Genomic DNA, 16,004 nt, shown 5'->3' with positions numbered 1-16,004 from the left:
GTGCATATGTGATCAGTGGCTGGAAAACATGTAGAACCAGACTTTCAAAATAGCTGAAGTTTTTCCAGTCTTCACACCCCATAATTGGAACAGATTTTTCAAAAGCGCTTAACCCCCAGCAGCTCCAATTGTGACACTTACGTATGGTCAAATTTGCAAAAGCTCTCAACCCCTCATTTGTGAAAATCTGGCCTAATTATGGGGGGTAAGGACCGGAAATGGGAGCTGAGCACTGTTAAAAATCTGTCCCCAGTTGTGGGTGTTTGATCTGTTCTGAAAATTCCAGCCTTAAGGAAGAAACTTCTAAGCTCTTCCCTCTGTGACATGAGACAGAAGTTTGGGGAGTGACACTGTAGCAGTTTTCCATGTACTTTGGAGACCTCGCTAACCTTCTACATGGCCCTAATCCTGCCAAACTGGACAGGCCGCAGCCATTCCTCCTTGCAAGCGTAATATCCCCTTCTGCAGAGCAGCATGGAGTCCATTGCTTTTGCTGACAGCAGCTCATATGGCAGATGTTCAGGGAGCTTTCCTCAGCTCAGCTCCTGACTGTTAAAAATAACTAATTCTCTTCACCCTCCCCCTCCCCTCCCTGCTTCATTTTCTAAGCCATTTTTTAAAAAATCCTTTTGGGGGCGGGGGAATCTCTTCCCCAGCCAATGCTAGGGCTGCATTTAGCAAAATGGCATAGAGGCAGACAGAGGTGAATTGCTGAGCAGTGGTACAGGTGCCACAGGTTACTGTATTTCAAGGCAGTTGGAGGGACAGCGCATTACATTTCAAACTCCAGCAGAGATGCTAATCCAGGCTCACGTCACAGCCATGCCCCAGCCAGTGGAATATACATGGCACCCTGGCACTAAGCATTGGAACAGTTTATTTTAGCATCCGGTTTCTCTGAGGTGAAGGTTGTCCCGCAACGGAACTAGAAAGGTCCCTTTATCTCACATTGTGGCTGAGTGGCTTGGCCATGGTTGTGCAAAATGTGCCCAGGCAATCAATGCTCCCAAGTGCTTTCTGCTCAGAGACTGATGACATCACTCCAAAAAGCTGTTACTCTGCTTAGCTGTGCAGTCACCACAGTGCAGAGGTTTCCTGAGAAACCTTCACTCTTTCCAGGATCCTCCTTGAGGGGTGAGGTTCGGTTCCTTTCATTTATGAAACACGTTATTGCTTGCTGGGTGTTTTTCTGCATTAAGCCAGTGACTCTCTCCCAAGCTCTTACACAACCGGCAGCGTGACTCTTGTGGGAACACAAGTCTGCCAGGAGAGGATTGCCTGCCCAATGCTGGAACATTCACACCGTGAGCCGGCGTTAGTAGATGGAAGCATCTGGGTGCCGACTGATGTGAATTATAACTAATCCTAAACTCCCCCGCCACATGGGTGAGGATAGCTGTAACTCCATTTCCCTAAATGAACTGTTGGGAAGTATGTTCCCACAAAGAAACATCCAAGTCAGATGCTCACCCATGGGCCAAAGGGGCTGTTTTACAAAAATCAGCTGGGGGGGTGGGGGGAGCAATGAAAACTAGAAATGATGCTGGTGGGAAGAGCGCGTGTGCTCAGTGGTCTCTGCAGCCTGAGCAGCAGCCGCAAGAATTGTCTGAAATGTTCTTTTCTGCTGTTTTGTCCTCCTCCTTCTGTCCTGTCCCCCATTTGTCTCATCCACCAGTTGTGTATCTGAGTTCTCTGGGGACTTTCTTATGCTTTGTATTTGCAGCACCTAGCCCTGTGGGGACCTGTTCTTTATAGGGGCTCCTAAGTGCTACTGTAATTAGCATTCTTACTGCTTGGACAAGCTCACTACGCACATGTATAGCGTATATACTGAAAACCACACCAACACCCCCTGCTCTTGCAAACATACACACAAACTCGCCTGTGCTCCCTCAGACACACATGTACAAATTTACCCCGAAACAGTCGCACGTGCACATTTAAACACATACTCGTACCTCACACCTTCACAAATGTTTTTAAAGGTTTGGGGGAAAGTGAAACTTTTTCTGCCCTCACTTCAATTTTCCATTTTTTGCACTTTCTCCTGGGTGAGATGAACCTTTGGCTCAGAGATGGGAATGGTCCCCTTACACCTGGACAACTCACCATTCAGAAACATGCATGTTGGCTTTGAAACCACATGACTTTGCTTAGTGCCTCTTCATGAAGGCAAACGGTTTGCTCCTCACGCTTTGTATCACTTCTGTTCATTTGTTGCCGGGGAAGAGGCTGAAAGACTGCTATGTGATAGAATCTTTCTGCCTTGGCAGCAATATAATGCAACTGTTTATTTAGATATAGCACAAGGGCCCAAATTCTCTTTAGAAACATTCTTATTAAAATATACATTTATCTCCTGGCCTTTGGAACAATTGTAACAAGCCACAGCTGTGAAGACCAACTGAACAAACTCTCAGGGAATTATGTAAACAGCTAGAATTATTGTATCTGGTGCTGTTATTTTTAGTTGCCATAAAAAAAATCAATTGTTTTAATTAAAATTTTTCCAAATTGGGGCCCCCGGGAGGCTGTCTTGCCTACCTCAAAGCAATCAGACACGCATCTAAAGGAGGTTCCTTCAATCTGCAGCAGCCTGGTCTGAATCCCCTTTTGTGCTACCTCTTGGTCCAATCACTATGCAAACAATGACCTTTGCGATTCTGAGTGAAACAGTCAGATTCTAAATGCTCCACAAGGGCTCCATCCCCAGCCCAGGGCTAAATGGAAAGATTGCCAAGGGGAGATGCCATTGAAAGTCAATGAAAATTGGTTATTTCAAAATAACTTGTTCCAAACCAATGGGACATTCAGGTAATGTATTTTAGTGTTTAACCCTATATCATTGTAATAACACATTTGTAACCATATATTTCCTGAGAAATTGTTTTTAATGCTATCATACTTTGTAATAAAGGTAACCTAATTACAGTGTAGTCGCATTTGTAATTTCAGTGCAATTATCGGGTGGTTCTGGTTATCTATAATGACCACTAATTCATATATCAGGAAGTTAACTATCTGGTGGGAAAAAGAAAAGGAGTACTTGTGGCACCTTAGAGACTAACAAATTTATTTGAGCATAAGCTTTCGTGAGCTACAGCTCACTTCATGAAAGCTTATGCTCAAATAAATTTTAGTCTCTAAGGTGCCACAAGTACTTCTTTTCTTTTTGCGAATACAGACGAACATGGCTGCTACTCTGAAACCTATCTGGTGGGAAATAACTGGAGTGTAAATAAAAGTCCTTGATGCACCCAGACACGACAGTTGAAATTTTCATAGCCACTTAACAGATTTGGACAACCAATTCTGAAATTAAGATTGGGCTGGACAAATTTATGAATGCAGTTGTATAATGGGTTGTTTGTGATGATAGGGGACAGGGCTCAACAGCCTTGTAGCACACTTCAGGTTTACGTCTTGTGTTCCAACAGCTAATGCTGCAGCATTTCAGCTGGTCACTGGCAGGGGTCAGGAAGGGATATTCCATCTTCTCCCCCCCACCACCACCACATATTCAAGGAGGGTATTTTTATCTCTATCCATCAGGGATGGTCACTGCAGGAGATGAGACATTGGACACAGAGGGCCAGGGCTCTGAGATGGTACCAAGCATTCATGCTCTCAGGGGCTTGACTGGCTGGTCCTTGTATGTACTCAAGGTCTAACTGATCACTATAGGTGAAGTCAAGAAGGAATTTCCAACCAGGTCAGAATGGCAGCAACTTTGGGTGGTTTTCACCTTCCTCTGCAACATATGGGAGCAGGTCACTTCCCAGGATTATCTGGCTCTATCTCACTTCATCACTTCCCTGCCATTGTGGGCTGTAATACTTTGGTCTCATTTTGGTGGTTGGGTTTAGTGTGTGGGTGGCTGGGTAGTAGTGGTGGTCTGTGGTATGCAGGAGGTCTGACTAGATCTGGAGGTGGCTTCTGGCCACAAACTCTATGAATGATTTTCATGGCTCTAGTAATACAGATATCATGGGCTAAGATTTTCAAATGTGTTAACGGGTAATAAGGAAATCACTCATAGTTCACTTTCTGGTAATAGGAATCAGTGGTAATTGCATAATGAAAAGCATAAGCCTGGTGTGATCACTCTGTAATTGCAATGTAATTACAATCCTCTCTAAAGCATGACTGAAGGCACTTCCTTCCCTTCTGTTTCTGCTTCCTCCTGGATTCCTTCCTGTGCTATGCAGGATGCAAAGAAATTCAGAAACAGAACCCTACCCTACCAGTCTTGCTCTGGATGGAAATGGCTCTGTTGCCTATTGAGGCTGCTGATCCCTATACTAACAGGACCACACTAATTAGATTCTTTTTTGCTGCCACTGCTTCGTGAATTGTGCTTCACAAAAACATGTTGCTTTACAAAGCCCCCGTTCTCCTCCCTGCCCGGTCCTCGTCCTGCTGCAGAGAGACAGGCACTATGCATCTCCAGTTTTGTTTTCATCTCGTCTACTTTGCTCTACTATCAATGCCAGCCTTGCTGACCCCTGCTCAGTTCATTCTGACACCTCTGGTTTTTGGAGCCATCTTTAAGGCTGCCCCTTGGATAGAGCCCTCTCTCTGTCTGAGTCTCCAACTTCTCCGAAATAGTCGCTTCTCCAGCAAGCCCCAAGAACCCTAGTGCAAGTTTGATGGCTCCCCCTTATTTTGGTGGAAGTGAGATGTATACTGAATGCTCTAAATTAACCTGACCCAGAATACTTGGTCTTCTGTGACTATTTAAATCACAAGCTCTTTGGAGCAGGGAGTATATTTAGGTCTTTCCCAGTGCTAAGTGCCCGGTGAGTGCCTAATAAACAATGACATCCCTTTTTGTTTACCATATAAATCAGTAATGAGCTGATTCCTGGTTCTGGCCTATACTATGCAGCTCTGTAAAAGCAGGTACTTCCCTGTCCCTTAAGTGCCATTGAAGTCAGAACCTCCAGTCACATTCAGCCCCTTCCCCAGAGATGGTTTGCAGCCTCATCCCTCTAAGCAGGTGCCATTCATTCAAATCCCAGCAGAGGCTGAGCCCCACAGTCTCTGGCACCTGCCAGGTAAGCCATTCTAGTACACATTTCAGAGCCCCACTCCTTCCAGCATGCACCATGCATATCCTGCCATGTTTGACTTTCAGACTGCAATATCAGCAGCTTTTACTTTCTGCACTGCAGCAAATGAGCTTATAAAAACTCTGCTCTCACGCATCCAAGGAACAGGTATGCATCCGCATGTACACATCCTGCTGGAGCCAGGTGGATTTTTGCAAACAGGTCTCTGTTTCAAAATGAAATTTAATTTTGTTTTGATTTTCTAACTGGACAGTAACCATTTCCTCTTCTTTGCTCAATTGGCACTGTATGAAAACCAAGTGTTCTGATCCATAACAGGCTGTTAAAATAAATGTATTGCATAGAATTTCTCAATCAGGGCAGATCCTCACCTGGTGTAAATCAGCGTGGCTCTGAAGTCAAAGGAGCAATATGAGCTGAGGATCTGATATTCTCTTCTGAAATACAACTTTGAAGAAGGGTTGTTGTGTGCAACTCAGCTAGGAGTAAACAAAATGATTGTCTTGAAGGAGAGGTGGAAAGGAATGCACTGGCATGCTGATTTCCTTTTTTTTATTTCAAGATAAACAACCAACTAGCATCCACTGGACCCACCTACAATTTATGAAGTCTGTTGTTCTATATGGGAACGGTGCTTCGTAGCAGCAATACATTTATTCCTCTGAGCGTTACAAATACATTCATGCTAAAAGTAGAGTATTTGCAGAAAGGTGGTTTTTTGTTTGGTGCAAGTTCTAATGCTAGTACTCAGCTGGCAGTCCAGTTAGCCCTTCCAACCTGAAATCTAATGCAACCAGCTGGCTCATCTGCAAATCCTGGAAGGAAGAAATATGAATGCTCCGCACTTTGGCAATGGTGTTTACAGCTGCAATTACTTTATTCCTGGGGTTAGCCATAGTCTAACATTTCTATTTTGCAGTAAGACGTGCATTTCCATTCCAGTGCAAATGAGCACCTAGCTTCCAGCTTGCCCCTGCATGCCCCATCCCATACTGGAAAGAAGTGAATCATAGAAGATTAGAGTTGGAAGAGAGCTCAGGAGGTCATCTAGTCCAACCCCCTGCTTTAAGCAGGATCAACCCCAACTAAACCATCCCAGCCAGGGCTTTGTCAAGCCAGGCCTTAAAATCCTCTAAGGAAGGAGACTCCTCCACCTCCCTAGGTAACCCATTTCAGTGCTTCACCACCCTCCTAGTGAAAGTGTTTCCTAATATCCAACCTAGACCTCCCCCACTGCAACTTGAGTCCATTGCTTCTTGTTCTGTCATCTGCCACCACTGAGAATAGCTGAGCTCCATCCTCTTTGGAACCCCCCTTCAGGTAGTTGAAGGCTGCTATCAAACCCCTGCTCACTCTTCACTTCTGAAGACTAAATAAGCCTAGTTCCCTCAGCCTCTTCTCATAAGCCATGTGCCCCAGCCCCCTAATCAATTTGTTGCCCTCTGCTGGACTCTCTCCAATTTGTCCATATCCTTTCTGTAGTGGACTGGATGCAATACTCCAGATGTGGCCTCACCAGTGCCAAATAGAGGGGAATAATCACTTCCCTCGATCTGCTGGCAATGCTCCTACTAATGCAGCCCAATATGCTGTTAGCCTTCTTGGCCACAAGGGCACACTGCTGACTCGTATCCCGCTTCTCGTCCACTGTAATTCCCAGGTCCTTTTCTGCAGAACTGCCGCTTAGCCAGTCGGTCCCTGTGATTAGTGTGGCAGTTTTAGCTCTTCCCCTGACTTGGCTTTTGGATGAGAGCACAGGGCAATTTAGTCAGTTAAACTCAGTAATGACCAACTAATTGAAGACTTGTTGTTTGGGTGGCTAGGCAGCTTGGCTGGCCTGCCAACTGTGGATTCCATCATAGCTGAAGTTCATGAGGTGACTTCACAGCTATAATTTTCCAAGTGCATATGGTTCTTCAGCCCACGTTTTTCTGACTGACTATAATGTATTTCATTAGATAGTCACTGAAACTAGGGCTGCATCTGGCCCATTTTCACCATCTAAGCAAAATCTTTGGTGGTTGTTGTGAAGGGACTTCCAAATGCCTAACTGGCCAACAGGTTGACAGGTTTGCCCAACCTAACAGGTACCCTCCTTTATCTCTTACTCCTGTAATTTTCTCTTAAAAACTCCTGATTTGCATCTCTCTCCAGGGGCCCCTGCAGCTCACTAGCTTTTGCCTCTGAAGCCCACCGTCCTTTTGGTAACTGAGTGCTGCTTGAATTAATATGGCAAATGAACTGGCATTAGGGTAATTAAATCAGCTTTTTTGAACACTGATTTTCTACCCTGTGGACATCCACACTACACTTTTTAAATTCCCAAATCCCAACTTCAGCAGTCAATGGAGGTTTTGGAGATGGTTTCTCTACTTTGGATCTTCCAAAGCTTGGGTCAGAACGCTGGAAAGGATCTGATCAGGACATTTTCCCCCTTACTATGGTACAAACTTTTATCCAGCTTTCCATTAATATGTTACTATGTGGATGTTGTGAAAACTCCAGAAAACAATGTGAATGTAGCTATGCAGTTGTACCAGCAATACTGTGCATTGGCAGTGGGAGTAATAAAGAACTGACACACCCCTGAGAGGAATTTTTATACATATTTGAATCTCTTAATCTTAGAGCTCCCCCAGTTCTTGGTGGTGGTTCTTCTTTGTCTTCCAACAGAAGTGGTGGAAGCCGTATTGCTCAGATTTGTAAAGCTCACTTGGACAAAGTTCCGCAGAATGGAAATTCTGCGGGCGGGGGGAACATCCTATTGAACATCAGGGGAATGGACTAGATCAGACATAATGAATTTTTCCATGGTATTTTGATAGGGCTTCTTTCCATGTGAGATCATTTCCATTGCACTCCACCTGGTTTGTGGCTGTATGAGCTTTTAGAACATGTACACAATGGCATTCGTACCATCCCTTTCCTCCTCACTTTTTCTCTCTGGGACTGGCCTACAGCTTGCTATAGCAAGTGTAATCTTTCTCTTCATTGCATTCTATCACAAACAGAATATCGCTCCTTGAGAAATTTCAGCTTGCTGTTTTTTTTCCTTCCTTTATCTCATCTGTTTTTTCAATCATTCTTTGCCACTTTCCCTCTTTTCATGTACCTGCCTTTAGTTCCTCTTGATGTAAGCACTTCTCCTGCTTATAATTAATTTTATTCATACAAGATGAAGTAGAAGATTGTGGTATCAGAGCTGCTTGTGAAAGAGTCACCAAACAGTGGCTGATCTCACATAGCAGATGTGTGGTAATAAAAGGGCTCAATAGGAGAGACTCACTTTCCCAGCCATGCTAGGGGAATCTCCTAGCCTGGATCTCATGTCGGACCATCACTGTAATATGGTTTAATCATTGGAAAACCTCTTTGTAATTGTGATATTTTTGAAATGTAGATATATCAACATGTCATTTTAGAAAATTTAGCTAGATGGGGGGAAAAAAATCCCAAGGTTGAAAACCCTCACAAATGAAATGAAATATTCTTTTGAATTAAATGAAACAAGTTTTTTTTTTTTTTAAAGATTGCTTCAGCCACCAAACTGAAATAAATTACTAACTCCACTTTAATTAATCCTTCTGTGTCTCAAGTGTTTTGTGAGTCTAAATATACTATGGTGGTGGCTACTGCCGTGATGGACCCATAGAAGTACCTAGATAGAATGGGCCCCATATCTCTGATTCTAACCTAGCTCCTGAATGAAACTGGGATTCCACACACTTCCTGCCCCCGTATGGGGTACTCAGATAGCAGGAAATTTGAGCAACAAAAATTTAACGTGTAAAAGGACTGTTTGGAATTAGAGAGGAAGCCATGCAATGACAAAGCCAGCAAGGAAAACCCTGCATATTTCTGGAGAAGGAGCCATACTGATTATCATTCCCACTGCTCCGATTTAGTGAGGGATTTCCAAGGGCTCTGCTCTTCCAGACAGAGTATTGTACTTCCACAACATCAAGCTGAATTTCATTAAATTAAAAAGGCATAAAGCCACAACCTTGTGTCCCCTGCCCCCAATTTTAGAGGTCACAGAAGTAGACAGGCTTGATATGTCAGTAATAGCAGACTGGTGGGAGAAGAATTTATGACCCCAGAAGTGCTGAACCACAAGCAATAGAAAGGCATTTAAGTCTTTCTATTAAAGAAATCTTATTAAAAAGTAATACAAGCTTTTCCCTGTTTGAGGCTTTACTTATTTCATCAGAGTGATACCAAGAAGCAGCAATTTGTCATAGCTGGAGAGTCAAAATCAATTGTCTAGTCCATAAATGAGCAAACACTTTGAAACGGCATGTAAACATAAAGGGAATTGGAGACTGGAATGGCCTGTTAGGTTCAGGGAGGAAAGTCAGAGCTGCCCTAAAGGAAAAAGCATTCCTCTTAGTTCCCCCTGCCTGAATTGCATTCACCAGGTGCCATGAGGCATGGGTATTGACTTTGCGAAGATATGTAGCACAAGGGGATCAAATCCAGGGCCTGTTCTAGGCATCTCAGTACCAGAAAGCAGAAAAAATTGGGAGGAGATCATCAGTTGCTCCCAGCACCCAGAGAGCTTAGCTTGGTTGAAGGGGATGGAAATGGGGTAATGGGATGAAATGAAGCCAAGGAAAAATGTTTGGACTAGATTAATGTGCAGTTTATATAGTGGTGAGCACTTATGTGCATAAGGAAGATTGCTCACCCATATGACTAAGGGTGGCATACTTGCTCTCCTAAGTTTCATTGATACCAATGACTGTGCTAGTCAGTTTTCACGAAGCTCAGTAAGGGTTACACCCTCTGGCCCTAATTTGAATAGGAGGAAAATATTTTGGACAGTAAAATCTATCAGACTGTGGAACAATCTTCTCGGGGGAGGGGTTGGGAAGCTCTTTGCTTGAGCTATTGACAGCTAGACTGCACAACGGGACTGCACTGACAGCAACAATGCTGCTCAGGGCTCCTGGAGAAGAACTATATGAACTCTCCTCTATTAGCTCCAGTGTCACAAGCTTCAAAGCAGGAAAACTAGAATTGAATTTCCCTTTCTAGCCCTGCTGCTCTTGCTTTCCAGAGAGGCACATGCCAGGGCTTATTCTTACTTTCCAGATCTCCTAATTTCTTGTGATTTGGCATTTTGAACACTGATCCTTTCCCTGAGGTGGAGCGGGGTGGGGGTGTGTGTGTGTGAGACGCATTCTCCAGGCCTTTCTGGAGAACAGATGGGAACAAGAGACGCTGTGAATGGAATTTCTCTCTCCAAATGGCTGATCGAGTAAGTGGCCACGTCCAAGTTGAAGTGAGCTGGCTGCTATTTCAAAGGGCTTTTGGGAGATAGGAGAGTTGGAGGAGACTATTAATAGAAAAATATTTTCTTTCTGTCTGTGCTCCATAATCGGTGGGTCTTGCATGCCAGCACTATCCTTCTGTCCTCACAAAGAGAGTGTCTTGAAGGCTGACTAGCTGATGTGGGGTTTTTACTTCATCCAAGGTCAAACATGCTCGGGATTTTTTTTAATAGCGAGACATTACCATTTGCCCCGCTGATGCACTTAAAGTAGGACCCATCAGATCTAATTGATTTGCAGTCACTTTGGTCAGAGGGTGAGCTAAACTTAAATACCAGAGATGAGAGGTTAGTTCAATAGTCTTCTGTGCTATTGTCTCCTCTCTTGCTGTTCCAGGAGAAGTGCTGCTTTGAGTCATTTCCATGATAAGGCTCTGCCTCTTCTTATAAAGCTATTTCAGCCCGTTTTCACTTCATTTACTGTATTCATGTCAAGATGAATGTGTTTCTCCCAACAATATGGGGGGCTGCCAAGTTCCGTTTGATAAATTGATGAGCAAGAAAAGTCTGCTTCCTGGAGGTGGTTTCTGAACATGCCCCTACTCTCCTCTCACTACAATACTCTAGCTTCTGTTTTAGCAGGTTCCCTTGATTCAGCATTTTGTCACTAGGCACAGCTCCATTAACCCTTGTCAGAGCAGTAAAATAGTCACTGTAGGAGAATGATAGCTGAACAATGAGCACCCCGATGCTGCATGATCTCAGCTACTCCCTATTATGACAAGGGTGACTCTAAATTTGCCTCCAGACTTGCCCTCCTCCCTAATGCTGCAATGTGATGACAACAGAATAGCTGAAAGGTGGAGCTGAGATCATGTCACATGGTATTTATGATGACAAAATGAGTCCTCCCTAAAGTCCTCCTTTGCCAAGTTTGGTCTCTGATCCAGATTCTCAGCAGATATAAATCCAGTGCAGCTTTGCTGATTTACACAGCTGAAGATGCGACCCTTATTTTTGGTCCTCAACATATATTGTTTCAGAGTAGCAGCCGTGTTAGTCTGTATTCGCAAAAAGAAAAGGAGTACTTGTGGCACCTTAGAGACTAACAAATTTATTAGAGCATAAGCTTTCGTGAGCTACAGCTCACTTCATCGAATGCATCCGATGAAGTGAGCTGTAGCTCACGAAAGCTTATGCTCTAATAAATTTGTTAGTCTCTAAGGTGCCACAAGTACTCCTTTTCTTTTAACATATATTGTATCCTGGATTCCACAGTGTGGTTTAGCAGCCTCAATATTTCCAGGTAGCAAAGCTGAACTACTGTTTGAATCAGCCCCAATCTTCTAGTTGTCTTATTATGTATTTGTATTACTGTAGCACCTAGAGCCCCAGTCGTGAACCAGGACTCATTGTGCTAGGCACTGTACAAACATAGAACAAAAAGATGATCCCTGACTCAAGGAGCTTACGGTCTAAGTATAAAATGAGAGACAACCGCTAGACACAGACTGAGGGAGGGGTACAAGGAAATGAGACAATATGGTGACAGGCCAAGGTCACAGCATGCCAGCAGCTGAATTGTTAGGTTTTGTAGGTATCACAGGAGAGTTTTGAGGAGGGATTTGAAGATAGATAGTGAGATAGCTTTACTGATCTTTATGGGGATCATCTCCCAAGCATGAGGGGTACATGGGAGAAAGAATGGATAGGCTTGTTTTAAAACTTTAACAAGTGGGAGATGGAGCCTGGGAAAATCCAGAATGCATTTAGAACCTTCTGGAACCTCATGGGGATCTAGAGTTCAAACTTCTGATGCTCTGTCTAGCATAGCTGGTGGAGAAAGAGGTGCTCTAGCCATGTTGTGAATGCCACATGCCATGAGGCCCTTCCATTCCTTTACTGTATGACTCCTGATTTTCATTCAGGTGGAATTGGTTGAAAATTTTCTTCATTTTGGTGGGGGGGAATGATTCAACAAAAGTAGAATGTTAATTTTTTTTCCTCTGTAAGACTTAATGTTCACAAATTTGGGGTTATACCAGCTGCAGGGCTGGTTTAAGAAAAAAAAAGGGGGGGGGGGATTTTGGCAACTCCCCTTCCCGCCATGGAAAAAAAAATTATATTTCAAGAAAAATAAAAAGGGGGAAAAAGGAAAATCGGCAAAATGTCAACCCATGTTTTCTCCCTTTTTATAGGCATCTCCCACGGGAGTTTTGCCATCGATGTCAATGGGGCCAGACTTCACCCTCGGACTTCGTTCCTTTAACCCATCTGGCAGATTCCTGTTCTCTTCCTTCCACCAAGTCCTCTATTGTCTCCTGTGCACATCAGCTCCCGCCCTCCTTGTTTTCCTTGTCTCTGGGATCTTCATTCTCATGTTTTTGAGATGACTTATTTGTCGTTATCATCATCTTGGGATCTGAGAGCTTTCCTACTGATACCCCAGTGTTGTAGAGAAATGGGCTCTCTCTGACTGTGAGTCTGTCCCAAAACATAGGCCAAACCTCAACCCCTAAGCTAGCCTGGTGAGTTTCACACATCTTGCTGTTCAAGCATCTCCTTTTAAATAAGCCATTCAAACTGGGCTTCCCCTATTTGCTTTTCACGTACAAGTAGAACAGGTCTCCGGAGAAGCTGATGTTCTCAGACAACCTCTGCAAACTCCAGTTGTTGCCATGATAACTGCATAGTCCTTGCCAAATGTTAATTGCTTTCTCTCTCCCTTAAAGTGTTGCTCTTACCACCCTCACATCTTTACGTGCTTTTTATATATAAACAATCTGGTTTTGCTTTTGGGTGGATTTTAATTAAAAAAAAAAAAAACTTTCATGCACAGTTTGCTATACAATGACTCTGTTTTCGCTGGTGGACAGAGAAGGGGGTGGATTTGACTGGTGATGACAAAGAAGGAATCGGAAGTAGCTGCTGCAAATAAATCCCAAAGCACCAATGCAGGGAGCCTGCCAGATAGCAAAGAGAACTCCACACACAGCTCCGATGATGCACCTCATTCCTGACCAGCAGCCCCTTCTGCTATTCCAGTACTGGGCTAGAATAGCAGGTACAGTACAGTACATGCAGTTCTGTCAATGCACTCAATTTTGGCCCACCACACACGATAACCCCTGCTATACCAGTCCTCCTCCCTCCACCCCCACGTGGACAATTCTGCTAGCGCACCTCACTCTTGACCTGCAACACTGCCTCCTATTTCATTGACTTCAATGCAACTATGCTGCTTTGCACCAGCTGAGGATCTGATCCACAATGTCTTGAGGGATGAATCTTTTGAAGCACTGTTGAAAACCTTTGCAAAGCATTCTTTCTGGCCAAGTTGCATGTCGGGCAACATGCTGCACAGTATCAGTCTTAACCCAGGGCTATTAGTAAAGCAACATCAGTCGTTTCAGACCTTGTCAAATGACATGGATTTTTTTATTCTAGGCTGCTGTAATAATGTAGTGCTGAGTTTTAGAGCAAGTCAGCAAAACTCTTTGCAATGTGACATAACTTTTGTCTCTGTCAATCGGTCACACTAGCTGCTGCATTACATTTTGTCTCGGTGGTACCTAGGAACTTTGTGCCCTTCCATTTTACTCTGAACAAAACCCTGTGCAAGGAAATGTTTGTTTGAGAGAGATTAAGCCCAATTCAGATGCACTAGCACTTCGCAGCGAGAGAAATGATGTAAGGTGTAGAGAAGATCACAAGGGTCCTTACGCTTTAAAATAAAATTGATTTTCTTGTATACACCAAAAAATCCATGTGAGCCAAATTAATCTTTTTATCTAAACACAACCAGTTGGTGCCCAACTCTCCTTCCACCTCAGCTCTCCCCCTCGGTCTTCTGCCTGCTGTAGCCTGATAACACAACTCATTGGGAGGCTGCCCATGCCCCTTGACTGAGATTGAGGTGGGGGTGGAGATCCTACATAGCAGTGTTTTTACCCTTCATCACCTCTCCCTAGAGGCTACTGCATTCTTTCCTTTGGGAGCATGTGTATGAAATTACCCAGACAGCAGCCACTTTAACAAAGCTATTTGAACAGTACCATTGCTCCTTTCTCTAGAAGCTCTCTCCCACCATCTAGTTGTCTGCATCCAGTCTCCATCTCTGCTGAACACAGTCATCCTTTGGATGGGGCCCTTTCAAAATTCCTTTTGTTAATTCTTTTCCAATAAATGGTAGAACCTTGATCCCCTGGCACTAGCTGAGAACACCGCAGCTTTATAATGTGAGGGGAAACGTGTTCCTCCCTCATGCTTCAGGGGTGGTCAGGCTCCTCAGAATGAGCATTGTCCCCTAACTCCATGCTCCTATTGGCACAAATGGCCAATGGGATGGTCGTCTTGTCTCAGACCTTGTCTAAACATGTAAGTTTTTCTAGTGTCTGGTTAATCACTATAACTATACCAATATAACTATAGTGAAACTATAGTCAGATGCATCTGATGAAGTGAGCTGTAGCTCACGAAAGCTTATGCTCTAATAAATTTGTTAGTCTCTAAGGTGCCACAAGTACTGCTTTTCTTTTTGCAAATACAGACTAACACGGCTGCTACTCTGAAATCTATAGTCAGAGTGTGTCTGCACAGCTTGGTTTAAGGCATTTCCTTGGTGATATTGTTTTCTGTGCCCACTGGTGGTGGGACAGGAAGAAATGGGCTTAATCTGCAGTTTGATGGGGTTTTCACCCCACCCTAGCCCTGTAGGGGTTTATAGGCAAGAGAAGCTAATTAGCCATGGGCTGCAGCTGGAGGGGAGCAACAAGGCTTAATTGGAGGTGATGCTCACCTGGACAGAACAGATGGAGCATCTATAAAGTCAGGGAACTGGTAACGGGGGTGTCTGCAGTCACACTCCCTGATACTGCGAGGAGGGAGTAGGAGTAGGAGCCTGTGGTAGGCACTGTAGGAAGCAGTCCAGGGAGGGAGCCATGAGGGCTGGGAGAATAAAGCCCTGAGTGGCTTGGTTGAGGGTTTTGGACTTGAAACTCATTGTAGAGGGCAGGCCTGGGTTCCCCTACAAGCCACTGTGGGAGTGGCAGACTAGGGGCAGCCTATCTGGGAACTGCCTGGGACAGTTCAGAAGGAGACTTTGATAAGAACAAATCATGTCTAACCAACCTAGTAGCTTTCTTTTACAAAGTAACAAGCCTTGTGGATTGGGGGAAGTGCTCAGTGTGGTATAGCCTGAGTTTAATGACACTTCTGATATTGTCTTGCATGACCTTCTCATAAACAAACTAGTGAAATACAACCTAGATGGAGTTACTATAAGGTGAGTGCATAACTGATTGGAAAATCATTCCCAGAGAGTAGTTATTAGTGGTTCACATTCAAGCTGGAAGGGCGTATCAAGTAGGGTCCCTTGAGGATCAGTTCTGGGTCCGATTCTGTTCAGTATCTTAATCAGTGATTTAGATAATGGTGTAGAGAGTACACTTTTATAAAGTTTGCGGACGATACCAAGCTGGAAGGGTTTGCAAGTGTTTTGGAGGATAGGATTAAAATTCAAAATGATCTGGAGAAATGGTCTGAAGTAAATAAGATGAAATTCAATAAGGACAAATGCAAAGTACTCTACTTAGGAAGGAACAATCAGTTGCACACACCACAACATGGGAAATGACTGCCTAGGAAGGAGAACTGCAGAA

General features: G+C 44.0%; 1 long non-coding RNA gene across 1 annotated transcript in view; it reads left to right on the top strand.

The window, feature by feature from the left end:
• The window catches only part of LOC119846675, a 38,359-nt gene extending 25,185 nt beyond the window's left edge, over positions 1-13,174 (top strand). The window contains exon 2 of the long non-coding RNA XR_005289938.2: positions 12,543-13,174. This is a non-coding gene — a long non-coding RNA (uncharacterized LOC119846675). The remainder of the gene's footprint in view (positions 1-12,542) is intronic.
• The last annotated feature ends 2,830 nt before the right edge of the window (positions 13,175-16,004 follow it).

Source organism: Dermochelys coriacea, chromosome 22 (genome assembly GCF_009764565.3).
Source record: "Dermochelys coriacea isolate rDerCor1 chromosome 22, rDerCor1.pri.v4, whole genome shotgun sequence".
Taxonomy (NCBI): Eukaryota; Metazoa; Chordata; order Testudines; family Dermochelyidae; genus Dermochelys; species Dermochelys coriacea.
The sequence above is the reverse complement of the archived record's forward strand: the minus strand, read 5'-3'. Positions and strand labels throughout refer to the sequence as shown.